Genomic DNA, 25,576 nt, shown 5'->3' with positions numbered 1-25,576 from the left:
GGGCGAACATCACCGATGAACAAGACGCCTGCAGCTGTGTAGAAGATTACGGCTTGAAGACAAGCACATCGTGGGTTGTAGACTTCGTGAAGTCAACAGCAAGGTGTGAAAGGTAATACAAAAATGGTGTTTCACAACTTCAAAAATAACTTGTGGCATCTTCTGTGGTGATTTAACTTCATGCTTTGGGGATAATGTCCAATGATGAGCCGTCTCAATTAGGTCGTATTATGTGTGCACTCGGCCCCCCTTATACGTGGCGTAAGCGGTTGGCGAAACAAAATCGAAAAAGTGCCGCAGCCAGATAAGTAATTGTGTTCTAGTTATTTTCCTATCTTATGGCGTAGGTACCATAGGATGGCAAAATAATCAGAGAAATCAGAACGCAATGTGAACCAGAGCTACATTATGGTTTCGCCACGACAGTATTCCACAAACCTGCACATTTGGCCATACTCACTTAGGTCACCAACTTAAACCTAAGAGAAAGATCATGCAATTACATCCGAAACTTCCTAACGAATAGGAAGGTTACCTTCAACATGGGGGAACTCGAGTCTGAGGTGAGGAGCAGGGGCGTAGCTAGAAATTCTTTTCCGGGGGGGGGGGGGGGGGGGGGGTTGAACCATACTTTATGTATGTTCGTGCGTGCGTTTGTATGTGCGCGTGCATATATACGCAAGCAAAACTGAAATATTTCGGGGGCGGGGGTTGAACACCGCCCCCCCTGGCTACGCCCCTGGTGAGGAGCATGGACAGTTTAGTTACACCTCAGGGCTCCATGCTATCGCTCATGCTCTTAATCTCATTATGACAGCATTGTCAGAAAAACGTGAAGACATCGAAGGAATCAATCGCTCCGTAACACGGATGATGTTGCCATATAGATCTCGCAAGGCAGTGATGGGTAAATAGAACAGAAGTTACATGAAGTGGTAGATAAAGTGAAGTCTTACTTCACAGGCACTAGGCTTGAATTTTCACCAAAGAAATCAGAACTCCTTTACAGACCCAAGAGGTACATCAAGGAGAGAGAGTGCGAGGAGATAGAGACGCGCGAAAAACGTGGGGGGCATCCCCATCATTGAACAAGTTAGGGTCCTTGTACTTAACATTGAGTCGAACCGAACTAACAGCAGTACTCGTATACAAATAGTGACTAAGGTCACTAAGGCAACTGGCTGATCAGGAGAATCACAAATAAGTATCACGGAACGAAGGAGACTAGCATTCTTAGGCTTAAATAGAACAAGACAGAAAAAGACAAAATCAATATGTTCGTAAGGAAAGCTTTTAAGCAGGCCCTAGGCTTGCCCGAAAGCACCAGCATAGAGAGATTAACGCACCTGGGCATGCATAACACCTTAGAAGGATTGACTGAAGCTCAGTTGGAAAGAATTGCCAGCACCTGGACTGACAGAATATAGACAAATTACAAACAATAACCAGCAAGGACCCCTAGGTTGCATCGGCCAGAGATTGGGAGCCAGATTGACATGGCAAATTTACTAAAAAAGAAATACACACAAAATTCAATTAGGGCAGTAGAACCAGCACAGCTAATACTACCTAATTGAGACGGCTCATCATTGGACATTATCCCCAAAGTATTAAGTTAAATCACCACAGAAGATGCCACAAGTTATTTTTGAAGTTGTGAAACACCATTTTTGTCTACCTTTCACACCTTGCTGTTGACTTCACGAAGTCTACAACCCACGATGTGTTTGTCTTCAAGCCTAATCTTCTACACAGCTGCAGGCGTCTTGTTCATCGGTGATGTTCGCCCGAACCACGTCAACGTCAGGCGATGAACTGTCATTGTCTTCAAGGCATTCAATCGCGCGGCGCGCCGACGTCTCACATGCGATGTTTGCCGTGGTCATAGCCGTATAACACCGGCGTTGCAGGGCTGCGAAATGCGTCGGCAAGAACAGCCGCGAAAAAAAACAATAAAAAAACACAAGGCACACTCGAACCCACGGAGATCACGTCTTGCGACAACGCGAGATCAGGAAAAACACTGGCGACAACACGTATATTCACGTGAAAGCGTGCTCAGCGTTAAAAAAAAATAAACAAAAGCAATCAGTCCAACACAACAACGATTATGTCTTGCGACAACACGCGAGGGCTTAAAAGACACAGCAGACCGCACAGATATTCAAGGGCGAGCGTATTCACTGTTAAAAAAAAAGAAAAAAGCGTAAACGCACAGTAGAACACAACGGCCGATCGCGTCTTGCTGCAGCGCCAAGGCACAAAAGACAGTGGCGACAACACAAATGTTCATGGGCGAACGTGTTCATCGTTATAACAAAACAAAATGCACAAAGCACAGTCGAACCCTACGGCGACGACGGCGTCTTCGGTGAACGCGAGAGCCAGTAGCAGTTCACAAGCGGCGACGAAAATTCCACGGGGCACGGCGGCCGCGTTCACCGTTTAAAATTCCCGCGAAAGGCACCCCGAGAAGGAGAGCGCGTCGTCTCGTCGCGGCGGCCGTTGCTAGGCGGAGTCAGCAGCGGCGTCCCTGTGTGCGCGCAGCCAATAGCGCGCCGCTGCCGTTGCCATGCGTTGAGCGCTCTGCATATTACAAACTCGCGGACCGGCCCCCTCTCCATTTTTTAAGGAGGGGCCCGGCCCCCCCTCGGCAGTACGACGGTGGCACTGCGGCACCCATTTGACAAGGGCTGGAGTGGAATTTTTTGGCAGTAGTGCTTTGTGCGGGGAAAGTATACTCTGCAATTTTCCGAATGATGATTTAAACGCGAATGTTTGGTTCACGGGGTGTTAGAAAAACAGAAGAAAACAGGTATCGTCGTACTGCTGGATGCAATTCACTGAGACACTGAACACCACGGGCAACGCATCTTGAAACCCGCCTCGCCCTCCATCGCCTGATGTTCCAGAACCCAATCCGGTTACCTCTTTCAGAGAAATCACCGCTATGTACAAATCGAACAATCTCCGCTTCCCACCCCCAGCATCGGGCCTGCCCAATATGGAGGAGCGCTGGCTCCTCCGTCTCTATACACCAGTACAGTATTGTGCCCGGCGATACTCAAACATTTCAATCCGGCATTCTCTGGTGAGTGCCCGTACTGTGACCATCCGTTCGCGGATCCTTTTAACATGGTGTGGGCATGCCCGTCAAACCCGGCGGTCCCGCCACTTCCCCCCCTTTCCCCCGTACTCGAGAGAGCTGGGAGGCTGCCCTGCTCGCTTGCTCGACCCTAGACCAGCGTGCCCTAGCGGCCCGAGCGCGTGCTGCAGCAGAAACCACAGGGGTCCCGGACTAGAGACTCCTCCTAGATTTTGTAAGGGGCCGGCCCTTAAAGCCGTCCCCAACTCTCTCCTAACAACTGAGTGAATAAAGTTTACCACCACCACCACGGGTCACCAACCTGTTCGACAGAGCGTATTGGCACAACATACTGTTCCACGACGCACTTGAGTGTGAAGCTACCTGCTCGTGAATCTGTAATTGTTCACCTTGATATGTGTAGTTTGCCACTAAATTTTGATTCCTTTAGTTGTGCATCACACGTCTGCAGTAATGGCAAAGACGCGTGTATTTTGCATACTTTAATAGGCAAGTAGTCGTGAAAATAAAATATAGCATTGTCGTGCCTGAGGTTCTGAATCCCGTGAGTCAAGTAATGTTACTTACTTTGAGCTCGCATATACTTAAGCCTTTACATCCCGAGTTATTTTTGAAAGACTGCTCCCGAAATAATTTCATTTAATGCTTGAGTGGATTGACACGTTCAATAAATGGCCGAAATACACTCGAAATAATTTATGTATTTGTATAGCAATAATAAGCATTTGTTCAGTTCTAGAGACAGTTGGCTTCACTGCATTGTGATAATCGCAAACACTTCTCTTAACGCTTAATCTATAGCATATATATATATATATATATATATATATATATATATATATATATATATATATATATATATATATATATATATATATATATATGTTGCCACATGCGTTTCTTATCGTCACTTTTGCTGTATTCGGTTTTTCGCCCACAAAGGCTGTCAGCAACGCTCAGCGCAAACCGCGCATCATTGTTCGAGAAGCTTCGCGGTTATTGTAGATCATGTTGAGATTACGCGCAAGACGCGAGCACTTGAGCTTATTCTAGAGATTGCGCGACAACCAGCGATATCGCTAGAACCTTCGATAGCGCCTGTATAAAAGCCGACGCGCTTGACCGCTTGTCAGTTAATCGAAGGTCGACGCTCTGTTCGCCGCTATCAGTGTATTGCTGTAGTTGACCTTCAGTTTCCCGGCCACAAGTTCGGCCAAATAAAGAGTTTCATCTCTGACGTGCTGACTGCTGCCCTCGTCGACGTCACAACCACGTGACATCTGGTGGAGGTGCTGGTTCATCCATGTTCCGGACGCCCACACGCAGTCGGGATCCAAGCCCAAGTAGTCAAGAAGAAGAACTTCAAGACATCCCAGACCGTCGAACTAGCCGCCGGCAGCTAGGACTCAAGCCAGAGTACGGACCCCTTCCCGGCAACGCCAGGCAACCTAACGCCGTGACCTCGACTGTAACGATGACCGACCCAGTAGCTCCAACATCGATCCGGCTACATCAGCCCCGGGAGCCGCCAACCTTCCACGGGTCATCGCTAGAAGATCCGGAGAGCTGGCTGGAAAGGTGCGTCCGCGTCGCCTTTTTCAACAATTGGACAAGTGAAGACAAACTACGGCACGTGTATTTCGCCCTAGAAGACCCCGCTCGGACATGGTTCGAGAACAGGGAAGCCACGCTGACGACCTGGGACCTTTTTCGCGCCGCATTTTTGGACACCTTCGGCAGCGTCCTCCGCAAAGAAAGAGCCGAGACGCTGTTGGAGACCCGTGTACAGCTCCCGAACGAAAGCATCGGGATTTACACCGAAGAAATGACCCGACCATTTGGGCACGCCGACCCGGCTATGTCCGAAGAAAAAAAGCTTCGTTTCCTGATGCGGGGAGTGAAGCAAGAGCTCTTTGCCGGACTTGTACGCAACCCGCCCAAGACGGTCGCGGAGTTCAGTTTGGAGGCTACAACGATTGAAAAGGCCCTAAAAATGCGTACGAGGCAATACAACCGCCGCATGCCAACGCCAAACTACGGGGAAGCACATGCGCTGGGCTCCGACGACTTGCGTGAGACGATAAGGGCGGTCGTGCGCGAAGAGCTCCGAAAGATCTTTCCTGCATCGCAACCCCAGGTACATTCCTAGCCGACGTCGTTCGCGAGGAACTTCAGCGTTCGCTGGGAGTTCCTGCACCGCCGCAACCTGAGCCGGAAGCCATGAGCTATGCTGCAGTTGCACGCCATGCTGTCGCCACTCCGCGCTATAACCAATGCCCCGCGCCGTCGCAATTCCGTCACCAGACAGCGCCGCCACCTCCGACACCATCCCGCCCGCCTGCAGGACAAAGCTGCACCCCCCGAAAGACCGACGTTTGGCGCGCCCCTGACAACCGCCCGCTCTGCTACCACTGCGGGGAGGCCGGCCACACGTACCGCCGCTGCCAGTACCGACAGATGGGGCTACGCGAATTCGCCGTCAACGCGCCGCGCCCGCAGCCAGGCGAACGGCCTCGCGACATCGACGACTACCTCACCGGAGCACAGTGGCAAGAACGACGACCTTCCCGCTCGCCGTCGCCCGGCCGCTACATGTTACCGCACCGTCGGCAGCACACTGGCCCAAACCGGGGCCGGTCGCCTAGCCCGTATCCGGGAAATTAAGGGCAGCAACCGATGGAGATGCGGTTGCTGTACGACGAAATGCCGAAGATCCTCCGCGGCCGCCGACGACGACAACGCGACGAGACCTGCCGAACACGACGCGAAGCAGACGAAGCCCTGGTAACGAAACCTCGGTCCCTGAAGAAGACCTGTCGACGCGACGTACAATCCGCGGGACAAGCCGACCTAGCCGTGACCCGACGCCGCGATTTAACCGCAACGCAAGACGACGGATTAGCGACCTCGACGTACTATTCGACGGCCACAACGTCACCGCTCTTGTCGACACTGGAGCCGACTACTCCGTCGTCAGTGGACCATTCGCCAAAAGATTGAAGAAAGTGAGCACCGCTTGGCAAAGCCCCGAAATCCGGTCCGCTGCGGGCCATCTAATAACTCCGGCTCGAGTCTGCACCGCAAGTGTCACCATCAATAACCGGACTTATCCTGCGAGCTTTGTAATCTTACAGCATCGCTCCAGGGATGTGATACTTGGGATGGACTTCCTAAACCACCACGGCGCCGTAATCGATGTGAAGTCTGAGTCAATAACACTAACCTCAGAAAAAGCGCTCCCGCCACACACGACGCCAGGAAACCCCGTGTTGAATGTGATAGAAGAACACGTCACGATCCCGCCTCTCTCCAGCATCATCATTTCCGTCGGCAGCCAAGAATCCGCCGACCTTGAAGGTGTCATCGAGGGCGATCAGCACCTACTTCTGAACCGTCAGATTTGCGTCGCAAGAGGCATAGCCGAGCTGCGTGATGGCAAAGCTAAGGTAGCTGCTGACAAACTTCAGCCACGAATATAGGCACCTCAACATTGGTACGACGGTCGCCTACATTCACGAATTCGTGGACGCCAGCAATGCTTTCGCCCTCTTCGATGCTACTGAACCTGCTTCGAAGGATCGACGAACCCAACCCGATTTCGACGTTAAACCGAGCCTCCCGAAGCACAAGCAAGATCAGCTAAAAGCCCTGCTCCTACAATTCAAGGACTGCTTCTCGTCCTCGTCAAGAATTCGACAGACCCCAGTCGCGAAACATCGCATCATAACAGAAGAAAGTGCCCGAGCAATCCGTCAGAGCCCGTACCGAGTTTCGACGCGAGAACGCGAGGCCATCAAGAAACAGGTCGACGAAATGCTACGAGACGACTTCATCCAGCCGTCCAAGAGTCCGTGGGCGTCACCTGTGGTGTTAGTGACGAAGAAGGATGGAACCCTACGTTTTTGCGTCGACTATCGTCGCCTGAACAAGGCCACGAAGAAGGACGTCTACACTCTCCCACGGATAGACGACGCCCTAGATCGACTCCACAACGCCAGGTACTTTTCGTCGATGGACCTCAAGGTACCATCTCTAAGGCATTATGTGCAGTTTCTTGATGCGACGCCTGATGACGATGAAGAATTATGACTGAGCATCTTTTATTGGGTTGGAAGCTTTAAATTACCCACTAGCTACGCAATTCGCATTGTGTGACGCCCGGTCGTTATTTCACTCTCCCACCACGCTTTATAACATACGCTAACGTGAGAAAGAGATAGACAGAGGGTAATAACTTTATTGAGACCCTGAGGAAATGTATCATGGGAGCCTTATGGGCTTCCTTGGCAACCAATAGAAGTGCACTTGCGAGGAACCCACTACGCTACAAATCATAATTTTTGTGCAGTAGGGAAGCAGCCACTATGCTGTGGCTAATGACGATGAAGAATTATGGCAGAGCCCTTTGTAATGGGTTGGAAGCATTCAACAACCTACTTGTTGCGCAATTCGCATTGTGTGACGCCTGGTTACAGAATTGGCGTTGTGTAACACTTGGTTGTTTTACTCTTCTAGCACGCTCCATTACATATGTTAATGTGGTTCCTTCGCGACATGAAGGCTGTACAGGGTCTTTTTGCAAAGCAGTTTCAAGCACCGGCATGGCTCTGAGGTATAATACTGGGCGCCCGCGCAGAGGGCCCAGGTTCGAACCTCGTTCCATCCTAGAAATTCTTTCTTATTTTGTTTTTTTTTTCTTATTTCGAGCGATAGTGGTTACGGACACCGGCGGCAGCGGCAGCGACGGCGGCGGCGACGGGCAACTACGGCGCCAAAAACGGCCCTTGTGATCTTATAACAGCTTTCGCTGTAAAATGCCCCAGGCGTTTATTTCCAATCGTATATGTAGACCTACAGACGCCACTGTCCCTGGGGTTCCATGAGCACAGATACAAAAGACAAGGCAGCGCATGGCGACTTAGACGCGATAACTGCGTGCCAGTCTGCCCGCTCTGGTCACATATCGTGTTGCCGGGGGAACCTGAGTAACCGCTAATCAGGGGGCCGTATTGTCACCTCGCCGTTCAGCTTGATCATCGGAGACTGGAAACTCGTAGCTTCCTTCGGGTTTCTCCGTTTTTGCAGCCGGTTCAGCATCCTTCTACTGCGCCTTAGCGTGATGCCCTCATCAGTTCTCATCACGTAATACCTGCGTGTAGCTGCTGCTGCAATTACCATGGCTCTCGTTTTCATGTCGGTCACACAGACCACATCACCAGGATCTAGTTTCTTTAGTCGTCTAGCTCGGTGGCGTTCGTTGAAATACCGCGCCTGCTGCTTCTATCGAGCGCAGAATGTGGCTTTAACGTACAAAACGCTACACTTGACTGGGTCACGCAATTGTGGTACCATTGGGACATGGGTTCGAAGACGTCGGCCCATCAGAATTTCCGCCGGGTTGAGCACAATGGCGGGTGTCGCCCTTTAGGCGAGAAGAGCCTAGTAGGGGTCCTCAGATTTCAGCACAAGGCGCTTAATCATCTGCATTATTATTTCTACCTCCCCGTTAGCTTGCGGATACCTCAAGCTTACGGTGATGTGAGCAAAGGCATAATCATTGGCAAATTGCTCAAATTGGGGACATCAGAATTGTGGGCCATTATCTGTCACCACTCTTTCCAGAATGCCGTGGCGTGCAAAGATACTTCTCATTCATTCGATTACGACAGCCGCATTAGTGGAAGAAAGCAATGCCACTCCTGGAGAGTGCCACCCCTACTCTCTCCATGTGAAGCTTGGAGAGGGGGTTGAATTCAAAGGCTCAGAATTTTGCGGCGCATACCGCATGTGTGCGGTATGCGCACACTCTTTCACTTGGCGTGATAGTTCTTCGTTAAAGGGGTCATGAAGCACCCCTTGGGCTGATTGAAAAAACACATCCTGCGGAAAGCTGACACGGCTATGAACTGCTCTGCCAAATATTACAGTCGTGCGCGCCGCGTAATGGCCACAAGCGGAGCGCGAAGTTGCCGTTTCCCCAGGCACCCTCTTTTCAAACAGAGGCCGGTTCTCACTCTCGTCGGTGGGCGGGGCGTCTGTCCGCTGTACGTAGCAAGAGACATAGCATGCTTATTGGCCGACAGCCGACGTAAATTGAGAGCGGCGTTCGGATCAGATGCGCTTCTTGCCGCGGGGTGCCGGCGCCGCACTCCTCAGTACACGGTAGCCGCACTCGCGCAAGCGAATCACAGCGGGAGAGCGATCGCGTTTCATGACGCGCGCTGGCGTAACTTCTTTCCCCCATGCCATCCCTCCCTGTCTAGCTTCCAGTGCGCTCGCCGGCACGAGAAAAGAGAGAAAGCGCCGGGAGCGTGCGCCAAACCCCCGTGACTCCGCTGATTCTTGACGGATTCGAGAAATGTTGCGGCAATCGATTCGGGAGGCAGTACACTCCGATACTGAGGCCATTAGATGATTACTTGGAAAAGTGGTTCATGGCCCCTTTAAGGCCTGGCCACCAAACCAACTCCTTCGCCAGCACTCGGCTTCTCGAAATGCCTGAATGCCCACCGTGTAGCTTTGGTAAAATTTCTTTTTGCAAGCACGGAGGGATGATAAGCCTCGTACCGTTTACGATCGAGCCTTCACACTCTGATATCGTCCCTCTATCTTGCCAGTATGGCGTGAGTTGGGAAGGAAGGTCCGGTTTTGCTGGCAAACCCTTGCGGCATAACTCGCGCAATGATTTGCAGACAGGATCGGTATCTTGAGCTGTTTTTTACTCGTTTGAAGAGGTCGCTGCCGGATTTCAGGTCTTGAATGCATAATTTAGAGTATGACAAGACTTCTCCCACTGAAAGTTCTTCACATAAGCGCCTGCATTTCGCGGGTGGTGCCCGTGAAAGAGCATCCGCTGTGACGCGGGATTTTCCGGGAACATACACGACTTGAAACTCATAAGGCATTAGTCGCAGCCTCAAGCGGTGTGCACTTGGGGGAAGCACATCCAGAGGCAGATTTTTAGCAGCGATACCAGAGGTTTGTGATCAGTATCAAAAACAGCCCGAGTCCTCTGATGTATTCATCGAATCTTTCAGCAGCCCACGTCAATGAGAGTGCCTCCTTTTCCACCTGAGCATATCGCTGCTCAGCTTTCGTGAGCGCCCGAGAGGGAAAAGCTACGGGTCGTCGCTCACCATTGCATTGCGTCTGGCGAAGGACAGCCCATAGTCCGTAAAATGAGGCGTCTGCTGAAAGAATCGTTGGAAGTCTCGGGTTCTACAAGATCATACACTTAGCTGAGCAAATGAGGTCCTTCAGGTTCTCGAAGGCTGTGTTCTGTGCAGGGCCCCAAACTCTTTTGGTTTCCTTCGCTAACAGCGTCGTTACAGGGGCCGTTACATGTGCCATGTTAGGCAAAAATCTTCCGAGATGGTTGGCCGTGCCCAAAACACTGCGTAACTCGGTTGCGGTACAGGTAGGCTCCAGTTTCGTCAGAACCTCAATCATTGCAGGGTAGGGTTTTACTCCGTTTATGCTCAGGAGATGGCCTAAGAAGGAGATTTCATTCACCCCGAAGACACTTGCCTTTGTTTAAGGTGACGTTATTTTGAACCAACCTAGCAAGAAAACCTGTTTGCCTCACGTCGTGCTGCTTTTTAGTGTCACCAAAGACAAGGATGACGTCCATTAGGTGTACCACCCCCGGGGAGGAGGGGGGACTGCAGTATTTCGGTCATGCGCTTTTGGAAGTATTCCGGCTCTGACGTAATTCCAAAAGGCAGCCTTTTGAGACAATACCGGCCAAATGGCGTTATAAACGTGGTTAATTCCTCCGAGTCCTTTGCTAGGCGCACCTTGTTAAGCCCGAATTTGCGTACAGCTTTGAGAACTATTTAGCCCCCGCCAAGGAACCTAACGCTTGATCAACAGTAGGTAGCGCAAACCTTTCCCTCAAAACAGACTTATTTAGTTGCGTCAAGTCGACGCACACCCTGACTTCTATGGAGGGTTTACGACTAGCACGACACCGTCGCACCATTGGGTGGGGCCTTCGACTTTGTGAACCACGCCCATGTGCTCCATTTCCTCAATTTCTTTTTTGACCTGTTCTCATAGTGGAATCGGTATCCTGCGTGGCGCGCATATAGCAAATGGGACGGCTTCCGGCTTCAGCCTGATGCACTATTACCTGCCGTTGTGCCTAGACTGATGAAAGCTCGTGAGAGGAAGGCCTCATAATTTGTCTGTTTGCAACAGGTTCCACAAACATTGATTATGCGTTAATGCTTCGAGAGCAGCCAAACCGAGCAGAATGTTGCACAAAGCACTAATAACCATAGAACACCTGGCGAGAAGTCTTCCCTTTCCACTGAACTTCTGCTTCGAACTTGCAAAACACATCAAGACAGGCCCCACTGGCTCCCGTGAGTACCTGGTCTGCCTTATTCTGGTGGGTAAACCTGGAAAAGACTGCGGTACGACTGAAACTTCGGCGCCCGTATCCGCCTCGGCCATAAGTGGCACGTCGTTAGCTCGTACTAGGAAAAATCGCGACTCCGTGCTAGATGCATTGACAGTTCCCAAGAAAATGTCACTAGAGTCTGTGTGTACTGAAGAGACCCGTACCAGTCGCTGTTGTGAAGCCTTCTTGAGACACACCTTGCCGAAATGTCATTTGATACCACAGTTGTGGCACATCTGTGCCTTTGCGGGGCAGGCAGTCCTCGCGTAGCAGCGGCCCCCGCAGAAGTTGCAGCGTGAAGCTTGATTTCCCGGGACTATTTTCTGCTGGCTCCATTGATGTCCGACGGCGTTAACTCCCACCTCACCGAACTCCTGGAACAAGGAAGTGTTGCCGGCGCCTTCCGGGCCACGAAGCCCTTTTTGTTTCATCTGCACCGTTTCCTTCAGTCCGCTTTCGCCAGAGCCGTTGCCAGAGTCGGCTTGCCGTCCATTTGAAGAGCCTCTGAGAGCTCATATCTAATGCCGACGACGAACAGGTCCCTCATGAGGCGTTCCTTGCAGTCGCCGCAGTCGCACCGGTCTGCCAGAACATGTAGCGCTGTCATGAAGTGGTCGACGGTTTCTCCGGGCGTCTGCTGTCTCCTGTGGGAAGCGAGCGCCCTCATCCTTGACGAAGTGCTCGTCATACCTCTTCTTACAGACGTCGAACTTCTTCGCATCGTCCTCCGAGAGGTGGAACGTTGAAAAGATGTCCCGTGCTTGCAGGCCCATGGTATAGAGCAAGGCGCGCACTTTTGCCTTCTCCGAGCGCTCTTTCCGGCCCGATGCGTTGTGATAGTCGTCGAACATCTGTATCCACGCCGGCCACTCCATCGCTTTGTCGAAGTCCGGCTGCGGAGGCTGCAAAATGCCATGCGATGCAGACGCCATGTCGCTTCCCGCTTGACGACGTCCGTTTTCTTACGTGGGTGTCTCGACTCGTTAATTTTCTGACACCATGACGTGTTGGCGCGGGCTGCGGCCACCCAACGACTAACGCCCCACGCACGATAAATGATCACGCCGGTGATACGCAGTTCCCGGGAGGCCCCCAATCGAAAAAAGCCCCCGGCATTTATTTCCACTCGTATGTGTAGACCCACTGACGTCAGTGTCCCGGGGTTTCCATGAGCACAGATACAAAAGATAAGGTAGCGTTTTGCTACTTGGACGCGATAACTGCGCACCAGCACTTATCAGCACTGAAGTAAACTATCCTACAACAAAAAGAGTTCCTTGCCATAATCTGGGCTACATCAAAGCTTCGCCCCTACCTCTACAGCAGGCACTTCAAAGTTGTGAGCAACCACACGCCTTGTGTTGGCTAGCTAACTTGAAGGACACTTCAGGTCGCCTCGCACGGTGGAGCTTAAGACTTCAAGAATTCGACATTACCGTCGTTTACAAGTCCGGAAGAAAACACCCTGACGCTGATTGCCTGTTTCATGCTCCCGTCGGCCCACCACCGCTGGACGACCAGGATAATGACTGCATCTTGGAAAATATAAGTGCCGATGACTTCGCTAAACGACAGCGAGCGGACCCTGAACTCAGAGGCCTCGTGAAATACCTCGAGGGCAGGACCACCATTGTTACGAAGGTATTCAAGCTAAGAGAACGCTTTTCTTGCGAAACGGCGTTCTCTTAAAGAACTTTTCGCCCTTTCGAGCCAAGTTCCTGCTCGTGGTGCCTTCAGCATTGAGACCAGAAGTCCTTGACCAGGAGCCGTTGTTCCACTGCTTGACGATGCGGTCACTAAGGAACGTTTGCGACCGTAGTTTCCGTGCTTGCCTAGAACTCAGTGGTGCCTTCGAAGCAACGGCCAATAGACATATCGGTCGGAGATATCGTGAGCTCTGATCGGTGGGCGCCGCCGTACGCGGTGTGACGTGAGCTAAAATTTCAGATATTCCTTGACCCCTCGCGCCTCTCAGCGACCAATGCTTGAGAGGCGCATTTCGCGTGCCACTGGTTGGGCCAAACGAGCAGACGCCTCCAGACCGGCCGTGATTACAGCCACCAGTGCTCGGCATGTGCTTTCAACCCCGGTCTTGGCTCTTTCCACCTGCGCTTCGCGCCTGCTCCCCCTCTCTGCACTACCTTGCCTTTTTGGACATCGCGGCGCCGTGTTACCACAACCACGATTAGTCCCGTCAAAGCCTTCACCAAGAACAGCTACACTTTTAGAAGGAGACAAAAGGTCGCTAATGCTATTGATACCCACTTACCGGCGGCATGAAGCTTGTACGGGCATGCTGAAGTTGAAGGCTAGGTTCGAGCCGCATAACGGCTAAATTGGGGTCCCCTTACTTGCTCACTACTTCCTAAAAGTTCTTGACACGTCGGTGCTTTTGCAGCAGACGTGGTGTGTGTATTAAATCAACCCGGGCTCAAGCGCGATAGGAATCGCGATGCGAGTCGTTTAATTCCACTGATCACTCAACCATTGAGCCCCGCGAGTGCATCTTCGCTACTCAAGTGAAATCCCGAGAGCCGACCATCGCTTATATTACGAGTGGTAAGGACTCTCTGCTCTCGGAACACTAATTGAGCCACCACCAACCGCTAAATAAGATTCGCTATGAGTGGTAAATTCATCTCGTCTTGCATAACCGTCATTGGTGGTCCCAGGAAAAAAGCGGCAAGGAAGTCTCTACCACGACCTTCTTCGTTGTCGCACTTCCTTCGCCAGATAAGGTACACGCCCAAGTCACCTCCCACATCACTGAACGCCATACGTGTGCGATCAAATGCACTGTGTCCGACGGCCGTCACTTTGCTGTCAAAGCGCAGTGCAGCACATCGAGAAGTACTATACCTCCATTGGGAATATACCCAAGTCCTGTAATCGAAACGAACAGGACGCTCTCCACGCGACTGGCGCGCTCTGTTCCACATCTTCACAGGACCCCCTGTGGTGCCCCCCTCTGCGCTCCTTTTACGTAGAGAGGCGTTATGTGCAGCCTACTTTCAGTCGCTCAGCTGCACAGCTCGATAACAAACGCAGTATGGATCAACCTGTGACACAACGCCACGGACAGCGTGATAGAATCCGCTGTCTCCCATCTCAAACGGACATTGTTATTCTTCCGTCATTGTTCTGGTGCTTGGGATTGCGCATGGAACGCATATAAGCAGCACAAGTGTACAGGTGCTGTAAAGGTAAAACCAGAACACGCGAGCTGTGGCCACACTGCACAAAACTGCATACCAGCGTGCTCTGTCAGCTGATGCGCTGCAGATAGTGAGAGTACGTCAGCACATCTTGTAACCCGTCCTGATATTCCGATGTTCGCCTTATCGCCAGCTCGAGCGATACTGCGCTGCTACTATCACTCCTCGTAAAGAGGGGGGGGGGGGGTCAGTGGTAGCATTCATGGCGAAGCACAACGCACACGCCTCCGAAGCTTGCTTTACGAAGCGGCCCAACAAATGCATAAATATTAAAATCGCGCCTGACGGGGAGTGACCGTAACGGCGTGGCTTCGCTCGAGCTAGCGACAAGTCGAGCATCAGATTTCAGGATGGCTACGGAAATGTTCTGACGCACTCTCGCGGGGTGCAGCACATCGGCTGATAGCGCGCATTGGCATGCGATTCTGCCTAGTTTGGCCCCAGCTCGCATGCTACTTTTCACTTTTGGGGCCCCTGTACAAGAGGCTGCTGCTTTTTTTAAGTCGCATGCTTGCTAATAGAGTTATTATCAAAGTACGTGGGTGAACGCGATGCGGTAAGAAGCGTTGGGTCAAGCGCAGCAACCATGGCCTCATACTGCTGGCGACGCTGCAGGGAAACAGCCCACTCTTAATGGGTGGAATTATATTCTCCTCTTCTATTGGAAGCTCGAAGCGGCTTTCGACAGTGGTGGACGCATTTTGATTAGGGACTAATGGAAAGGACACCTGCGCGCTTAGATTTATTGTGCGCGTCAAAAAACCGTAGCTCCTCGAGCCCATGCTATGGAATGCATCGTAGTCATATCGTGTCTTTGGTACCGAAAACGCCAGCAAATATTACTAGCTCGAAGTGGCTTTCAAGCAACATTCGGCGACACGCTCTTGATGCATATCATATACTACCAATATAACCACTACATGGGATTTTCTGGCACTACTGCCTATAGGAGCAGGAACGTTGATGGTTCAGCGATCATGAATTTGCCATTTGTCTTAAACTTGTTTTCCTCATTTTGAGCCTCACAAACAGGTGATTCAGCCCCGTATTTCTAAGACGCACCTTCACTCAACGCTTCTCCCATTCTTCGCCAAGTCGAGGCGGCACGCCTTGCTTTATTCAAGCCAGGAGCGTAGGCAGAAGTTTTTCTCGGGGTGGGGCACCTCGTTGATCTGAAGTGGGGGCCAGGCAGGCAGATGTGGTCGAGTGTCATTTTGGGCTCTGTATGCCTTGGCAAAAAAAAACGGAACGGGCGGAGGAGGGTACAGGCCCGGTGTGCCACCGCATTGCTACGCCACTGATTCAAGCTTCCGTTCACTAAGGCTGCTCGAACTATCCACCACCGAAAGGCTGCGTGAGAAGCAGTCCTTTAATTGACTTACACAAAACGCATCTGACATAGAGACTACTATCAGCCATATTCTGAAATGACTGCAACAAATCTAGACTGGAAAGCATTTAGCATGCTTAACTGCCATAAATTATCAATACTATGAAATGTGCATGTATGGTCAGACGTTATGCGGGATGCTGGAAGCGTAAGACAATTTTAGTTTAGCGCCCACAACTGACAAGGAGGCTTATGACTCAGTGTGCGCTGAGCATATGACATACGCGTGCCTTTGCGCACGCAGGGTATGCCCGCGCTTTCGTTGCGCTGGCTACAGCAGTTCAGCACACTGCCGGCTGCACTCTCGCGAGGTCTGGCCCTTGCGAGAGCAAGAAAAATAAGATGGTCGTGACCGACAACAGCGGAAGCACCACGGTGGTCATGGCAGCGAGCAAATGCCGTGTGCATTTCGGAATCGCCCTTGAGTGGATGCTCTTTGCCTATGTTAGCAGCATGACTCCTTTCGCTGACCCAGTGCAGTGAACGCTATTAAGATGCAGGAAATTAACGGGATGCCATTCAACGCCACGTCCGCAGTCGAACGGAGCTGCTTTTATCCTATTACGCCTCAAAGGAGAGGGTCTACTTGAGAAACTAAGTTCTGAGTATGAATGCGCGATTCCGAATGGCAATTTTGTGGGCTTGCACATTTGCGCACCAGGCGATTTCGCTATACAAGTGCTTCAGGTCAGGAACAGATGAGCAGCACAGCACTCGTAAAACTTTTTTGCAGGAGACGTCAATTCATCCTGGCAGCATAGTGTCAAAGTTCGGCGTCACCGTATCAGGAATACTGCACCAGGGACACGAGATCGATGCACGATAGCCCAAAATACAGTCCGGAACTCAGCAGCTGCAAAAAAGGGACGCGGCTGCAGTGAGGAGTGCGGCCACAAAACCAAGCAGCGCCTCGGACATAGCCTGTGAGAAGAGATCGGTGCTGCGTCATCACTACTCTGCTCACCTGTGTCATTCGTTCTTCAGTTCTTCTGTCACATGCATATGTACATGTCTCACCTTGATAATGAATTCAGCTGGAAGTTTGCGCCTGTCCGTGTCTGTTCCGTCTTTTTCCTAAGAAAAAAATCACAGCATATTCACGGGTGAATGATGAAGAGCTTGGGCGAAGCTCCTGGAGCAATCATGGTTACACCGTGAAATATTCAGTGGTTTCGCGTACATCATGAAAGACGTGACAAACACTGTATATATTTATACAAGAAATTTTATTAATCGTAAGAGGTAGCTAGACGTGGCTTCCGTTCCGCCTTCATTATAATGGCTTTATGGTCGGTGAAGTGATGGATCGGTGATGGGTCGTAGTGGGATGTTTGCAAAGACGAAGTAGTGGGTAGATTGCAAAGGTGGCTTCCGTTCCCCCTTCGTTATAACGGCTTTATGGTCGGTGAAGTAATGGATCGGTGATGGATCGTAGTGGGATGTTTGCAAAGACGAAGTAGTGGGCAGTTTGCAAAGGAACGGTGATGGGTCGTAGTGGGATGTTTGCAAAGACGAAGGAGTGGGCGGTTTGCAAAGGTGGTTACGCTGGACAGCGGAGACGTGACAAGGTTAGACTAAGAGGAGCTTCGCCCCTAAAATCGGGGAGGGGTGAAGCATGTAGGGAAGGGTGTTTCATCTCCACTAACGTGAAAACTGTGGAATGGCGAAGTATGCAGTGCGCGCCGGTGTTTCCCGCAACAATATCACTGCCAGTTGGGCAATGATAGACAGAAGAAAGATTAGACACAGACCCGGAGTCTGCTTTTTGTAAACGTTCACGATGCGATCTTTTATTTTTCAACTACGCACAGGAAAAATCTCCCATTGGCGGTACATTGCAGGTCAAGTTCCAGTGCCTATATTTACGGGGTGGCCGGAGAACGGTTGTGCAGCGCGAGGAGTAGGTCTTTAGATGCGAAGCAGCTGATGAACGAGGCCTGTCCCCCCGGCGTCGCGTAGGCGTAACCAGTGCCCCGCTACTATTCGGAGCGCCCACTAGATGGCTCTGCAGTAGAGCTCTCACTCCATTCCGGTACGTGCTTTAGTTTGAGTGGAGACCCCTAGCGGCGCTGTAGTTCGACATAAAAGCGCTCGCTCTCCCCTGGCGCGCCTACATCTACAGCAGCTGTCATGGAGTGCGCTTCGGCGAACGAAGATCGCATCGCGGCGGCGTGGGCTCGCAAAGCGGCCGCAGCGCGGCAGCGTCGTCAATCCGATCCGGAGTGGCGGGCGGCTCGCGAAGCCGAAGCGAAACGGCGGCGTCGTCAAGCCGAGCCAGAGTTGGGAGCCTAGGAAGCTGTAGGGGAAACTCGAAAGGAAGGTCTATGAACAGTGATGAAGAAAATAAGTATTTAGAGAAGTTTAAGTCGACTTATGGCTGCTTTGCCTACTACTCAGGGTTCCCTTTACAGGGAGATGGTGACATTTTTTTTTCCATCAAGAAACTAGTTAGCAGGCGCTGCCTGTGTCGCCGTTGTCTCTCGCGGTCGCGTTCTCTTCCTTTCGAGCTCGTAGTTTAGCGTTCATTGCAGAAAGAGCATTTCCATAGTGAACGCGCGCCCTTCGCTCTCTCTCGCCACGCGGAGACCGCTGAGGCGGTGGCGCCCTGTCTTGCGCTCAAGCAAATGGACCGTCACGACAGCAGACGACATGCACGCCGACACGCGGAGACCCTAAGGTTCTTCGCGCCTAAAATTTTTGTAAGTAGTGGAGCATTGAATACCAAGTAACTCGAACCCACACTTTGCCGGTGCTTCACGAAACAACGATCCTGATAGAGTTTGGGTGAAGTCCAGCGTACCGTGTGTCAGTAGGTCGAGAGGATTAATTAAATCAAATTTCTCACTGTTCTATGAAATGTCCTTTATAAAGCAGCCTTTTAATAACACAAAATTTGAGTTTCTACTTGTGAGCCGTTATGGGTAAACAATTATCACCTGCTGATCACCTGCAACCCGAAAATGTGCATGTTTTGCATGTTTGAAATTGCAGATTTGGCGATTATGCGCAAACTTTAACATTTTGATACAGCCAAACGTAATTAATAAGATGTTCTGGAATGTTTTTGTTTCTCTCTACTTCGCGATTGTCCGGTTCGGGCAAAAGTGCGTGATTCGAAGTGATCATTAGACAGCGGTATTTTCAGAGCTAGTGGATGCGACAATTCATTCGCATCGCTACTGTTTGTGCCTCAAGATACTTCATCAACGTTACGTTCTCTATTAACGCGATAGCGTTAAAGACCTCGTTTCGCAGAAACTCTGGTGTTCGCGTTTGCGTCGTTGGTTGTGAGCGAAAAATCAGCGCTCTCCATGAGTGATAAGTTCGAGTAGGAATCGAACCCAGGACTTCTGCGTGGTAAGCAGGCGTTCTACCATAGAGCCAATCCGGTGCTGGAAATCACTTCGGAAAAAAAAGCACCATAGGAATCTTATGTAGTAACTTGTGTATCTTAGCAAGCGCAGCGTAAGAAACACAGGAGAAAAATACATGTAGAAGGGACGGGCGCTGTGTACATCTCTTTCTCGTGTTTTTTTTCCACTGCGCCTGCTAAGATACACAAGTTCCACACCCAACATCTAGCCCAAATTTCTGCGCTGAATGTTATGTAGTGCGCGATGTGCCATTAAGACATGCCTTACTGCATGGCAGAAGCGTGGAAGCACACCAATGGTCAAAACTTGCGAACTTCACCACGAGTGATTGGTTCAAGGCCCATGAATAACGAAGAACAAAGGCATAGTTAGTTACCACTATCAACAACGACATTAACAACGTGTAGGGCTGGGCGTGTTGCCTTACGAGGCCAACTCACAAAAGAATTGTGTCGTGGTGGGCACTTCACAACTGCACTTGCAGTAGGCATTCTAAGATAGTTTTAAAGGGCCGATTTGTAGGCGTCCAGACGTTTTCCTATTCCTGCCGCACGGTTGAGTTGTCCACCGAGCAGCGGAGCCAGGCTACCGAGTGCCAAGGTGACACGAAAAGGGTCCAATTACGCTATTTTTTTCTATGTACTTTTGAAGGCGAAGCTCAAGCGTCACCCGCCACAGTGGTCTAGTGGTTATGGTGCATGACTGCTGACCCGCAGGTCACGGGATCGAATCCCGGCTGCGGCAGCAGCATTTCCGATGAAAGCGAAAATGCTTGAGGCCCGTGTACTTTTATTTGAGTGCACGTTAAAGAACACCAGATCGCCAATATTTCCGGAGTCCTCCACTACGGCGTCACTTATAAACAAAACGTGGTTTTGTGACGTGAAACCCCAGTAACTGTTGTCACGTGGTCGTGACGTCGACCAAGCGTATCCCAGATCAAACTTTTTATTTGGCCGTACTTGTGGCCGGGAAACTGAAAGTCAAACTACAGCAATACACTGATACACAGCGTAAGCTGATAGCGGCGAAAAGAGCGTGGACCTTCGAAAAACTGACAGGCGCTGAAGCGTGTCGGCATTTACACATGGTGGCGTCGAATATTCCAGCGTTATCGCTGGCTGCTGCGCAAATTCGCGTCTTGCGCGCAGTCTTAACAAAACGATCTAAAATAATCGCGAAGCTTCTCGAACAGTGAGGCGCGGTTTGCGCTGAGCGTTGCTGGCAGTCTTTGTGGGCGAAAACCGAATACAGCAAAAGTGATAATAAGAAACGCACATGGCAATGCCCCCATCAGAACACGGGGTGAGGGGGGGGAGGGCCAATGCATGCAAGAATATACATAATAACAATAAGCAAGAAAGTACAATAACCAATAAGCACAAGCAAGAAAGTACAATAATAAACCAAAAGTACAGTCCCGATTCACTAACGCGCGCAATATGGCTTGAGGCGCACGACATGGACCAACGTTACTAGAACAAACGTAGTTTAAAAGCTCCGCCGGAGAGGCGGTCCGCGTGGCGGTCGTGAGAACTAGTGGCGCTGCAGTCACGTCTAGCTTAAGGTCCCTAGATAAAAAAGTTTTCAAGGTAGCGACACTCATTGCTCTTTGCGCCTTCCTCCTCACTCTCGCGCCTACCCCTCCTTTTCTCCATCATTTGCGTCTGTGATTGGCGAATTCGTTGCACGTGATGCTGTTAGTGGATGGTGGTGATATTTATTATAAAGCAAAAGGTTCAAAACGAGTGCGCATGTGCATATGGTTCCAGTCGGATTCTTGCCGCGACGAAAGACGAAATCGTATCCAAGACAAGCTGTAGAAGAGGAGCGTTCCAGTTGACGCCAAGTCGGCCGAACATGCTTCGCCGTGAATTTTTAATATGTCAAGTACTGTGCTGTCGGCTGCAGCAACAAAACAGAAGGCGGTTTTTCCCTCTACAACATACCTCGTGGTATCCGGAATAGGTCACGCCGTGAAGTGTGGCTACAAAACATTTGACGCGAGGACTTCCGTGCAACGCCGTAGACGCGGCTTTGCGAGGCGAGTTGATTTGTCGCCTTTTGTTGAAACGCTACAGAACGCGCGTCTAACGCGCGTCTAGTACGTGAAATTCGTTACAAATATTTGTGCGTATGCACGTACAGTTGAATACAGCTGAAGTGGCTGCACTTTCAGGGACATTTCATGCCAGACCGGTTCGAGTCACTTGCTCTTGAACGCGGCGTAAACAGGCTCAAACGCGACGCTCTTGCCGCTGGTGGTAGGGCGACGACATCGATGCAATGTTCATCACTTCGGGACACCAAACTGGTAGAACCCCACTTGTCGTTAAGTTGCGTGCACCCGCATTGCGGTGCCGCGGTCTCTTCTGTAGTAACCCAGATAATAAAACATGCACCACGATTACCTGGCTTCATGATTGCGAAGATGGATGTATTTTTTCCAGAAAAAACTGTCATCGCAATGCTGCTAGTCAAGCGTTCGTTCTAGTCTGGCCACGGCTTTTGCCTGTGTGCGCACAAGCGGCTATGATCACTCGTCACAACGTCAGTCAGGATCATGTGATCCTGACTTACCTGTGGTCAGTCAGGATCACAGGATCCAGCAAGAAGCACGTTAACTGTGCCACATCATATTCAAGAGCAAAACACATTCGGAGAACTGGACGAACCGGGACGAACTACGACGTACGATGCGAGACGCCATGGATAATGGTGTGAAATATAAAACTATAACAACGTTGCCAGTTGGGTAACACACATCACGCTTCTTCTTATGTTGTACGGCTTATATTCAACTAAGTAATCTTTTATCCTACGTCTCATTTACTTTTCATTTGCTATAAATATTTCTATCCGCCGTAATAACTGAACACAAACATTCCCTTTTTTATGCACGCTTTGACCCTTCTTGGGGGCGCTCCAGGCAAATAAGCGAGGAGGAAAAGGAAGGGTGTCGCTACCTTGAAAACTTGTTTTATCTAGGGACCTTAGTCTAGCTTAGAGTGCCTCGATGCGCGCGTCCCCGCTTAGAGTGGTGTCAGCTTTTGAAAGGGCAGGTGCCGCCTCCTCGGCCTTGGCGGCAGCGTGGCCGCCATTTTGAATCCCCCGCCCGGACACTTGTGCGTGGCGCGCGTGCTGTTTTTAGGTCGGTGCTCGTTTCCCTCCAGTTTTATGCGCTCGTTACCGTCACCATGACCGGGTGTTGCGTGCCGCAGTGCACCAGTCATGCAAGAAACGCTGGGAGCTGTATCGTTTTACAAACTACGAGGTTTCTTTGTACAGTAAAAATCAAACGTGACAAGCGGCATCCGAAAAACACATTATGCACTTGCAGCGTAAGTTTCCGGCCGGTATTTCGAATGCACATGCAAGGATAACTTCTGCCGGTGTTAACCTTGTGTAATGAATGGACACACTGATATCAGCTACACGCTTAAAATTCTTTGGTTCACTTGTGCACGAATACTGCGTTTTTCTTCGCAAACATTCTTTATTGCACTTGGTTGGTCCTGTATCTGCCTTCGATTTTTGCTTTCGCTATTTTTGTGATTTGAAATGTATCATGGAATATATTATGCGTGTTTGTCTGCAGATCAGATCCTTCTTTTTTCCTAAAAATAATTATTTGTGAGAATTTATGTCCCAAGAACCCCGATATGATTATATATGATTATGAGAGGCGCCGTGTATAGTGGAAGGCTCCCGAAATTTTGACCATCTGTTCTTTAACGTATACACCTAAATCTAAGTACACGGGCCTCTGTCATTTCACCTCCATCGAAATGGGGCCGCTGCGGCAGGGATTCCATCCCGCAACCTTCGGGTCACCAGTCAAGCACCATATCTAAAACCATGGCGGGCTCTTGTTTTTTATATTTCTTTCCGTGTTTCAAGTACGCCTTCTGTGCTGGTGGGATGCCCATGTATGTATGTGTGCAGTTACATGTTTTTTATCCTTCCCTGTTTCTGTGTTTCAAGGTTGCATTTTCGTCCTGTCTTAAATAATTACGCAGTTCCTGTTTTTTTATTCATTTACGATCACTGCAAATCGACTAGTGGCAGTTGTGTTTTATTGTTTTTGCGTTTTATTTGTGTAATTGTTTCTGCCAGCGCAGCGTTAATGCGCACAAATAAATGGCCTGTACACTGGATATTAACGCACACACACATTCAGTATTTTATTTCTTTGAGCAAGCATAATTTATTTATTAATCATGTCCTGAAGGCTCATACAGGAATGCGCATACAAACAGTTCTCGCGAAGCGTCTATACAAAGAAGACGCATGAAAACAACAAGAAGACGGGGAAGCACTGTGTACAGTAGACACGCAATGTCAGTAAAAAAATACAAGAAACAAAGTCAAGTTGTACAATGAGTACGTCATGGAAAATCAGTTAATGAAATATAATCTCACAGGCTCCCTTATGCGTTCGCTTAAGACGGCTTGAAAGCGGAAGCCATCTTCTTCTTCTCAGTTTTTTGCGCACAAAGCGCGGTTTTGCATTGCCTCCAAGATCGGAGGCACCTCACCTTGTTTTGCACTGCCTCCGTGATCTGCTCACTTTTGACCAAGCTACGATGTCTTGTGATAACGGCATCATATGACGTCACAAGATGACGTCATACGGTGACGTCCTCACGTGACGATGATTTTTTGCATCCCTCGTCCCCAACGTCGTGGTGCGCTGACGCCGTAGACGCGGGACGCCGACGGTCAAATTTCGCGTTTGATGAGGCATTTAAGGCTTTTGCCTAAAAAAATACGTCCGCCACGGTGGTATAGACGGAGCTCCGCTGCTGACCCGAAAGTCACGGGTTCGATCCCGGTCGCATTTAGGTGGAAGCGAAATGCTCGAGCCCCGTGTAGTGTGCGATATCAGTGCAGGTTAAAGAACACCAGATAGTCAAAATTCATGGAGCCCTCCACTACGGCGTGCCTCATGATCATAACATGGTTCTGGCAAGTAAAACCCCAGATATTAATATTAATAAAAGAGACAATTAAACGACGTCGTGCATCTGGCGCACAAAGTGTAAAACAGTATTGGAAACACTCAATAATATGTGCATGCAATTGGGCACGCGAGAAAACCTGGAGATACAGAAAAAAAAACTACAGATACAAAAAGAAGAAGGAAAAACGCACTGATTCTGCGCGCATGCAAAGTTTTACGGCATGCTACTCAACAACGTATTCATCGTTTTGATAAGGACTCGTGCAACTCGAGTGCCGATACAGTAGCGGCTACAGATTGTGAGCAAGAAATGTCAGCAATAATAATGATAAAGAAGCTTTCGTTTCATTTTAGCACGATATTCGCACCATACTTCCCCTCGGCCCTCTATTCTGTGTACGATATGTATGATGCCATTTATAATAAAGGAGTAAGTTGAAAACTTAGCAAAATGAGCCACCTTAATCGAGCTTAGGTAGCTTCGCAACACTAAATTGTATGTGTTCAGATACATATACTGCTGCTGCTGCTCACATGTATACAAATACTTTAAACGATTATTTGTGTATTTGGAATGCAGAGCTTGCGAGAAAATTAAGTAAGGCTTTAGAGTTTGTCGTTTCCGGCGTAAGGAACAGGATTCGTTTTCAACATCACAGAGTCTACGTCTACCTCTAGCGCATAACACATGCACAGGCCGTCAGCTTACATGAATTGCATGCTTCCTTGATAAACATTTAGGCAAGAACAGTAACAAAAGCTGCCCAAGCTTCAAAAAAGAAAAGAAAAAGAGAAAGGTCACTAGCGTGCACTTATTTCCGGACGTATCCGCGCACCGCAAGCGCTTTGTGTAGCGCGTTTCGCATGCTGCCGAGCTGCGGCGGGATTCGCAATGGCGGCCGTCGTAGCAGACGACGCGCCTGTCCTCACCCTCAGCGGAGCGCGCGGGCATCAAGGCACCCTAGTCTAGCTCCCGCGGCTGGCGCTTGCTGTGATCGGCGCCGCCGATGTACGAGCGCACGTGGGTTACAGCGTCGTCTGCGCTTTGTTAGCTCGTCATTTTTGCGACTGTTCTTGACCAGGCTTAGCGTCTTGTACGAAGACACGTGCATGATGTACGGAGC

The sequence above is a fragment of the Rhipicephalus sanguineus genome, chromosome 6, assembly GCF_013339695.2.
Source record: "Rhipicephalus sanguineus isolate Rsan-2018 chromosome 6, BIME_Rsan_1.4, whole genome shotgun sequence".
NCBI lineage: Eukaryota > Metazoa > Arthropoda > Arachnida > Ixodida > Ixodidae > Rhipicephalus > Rhipicephalus sanguineus.
Note: the sequence above shows the minus strand (reverse complement) of the source record.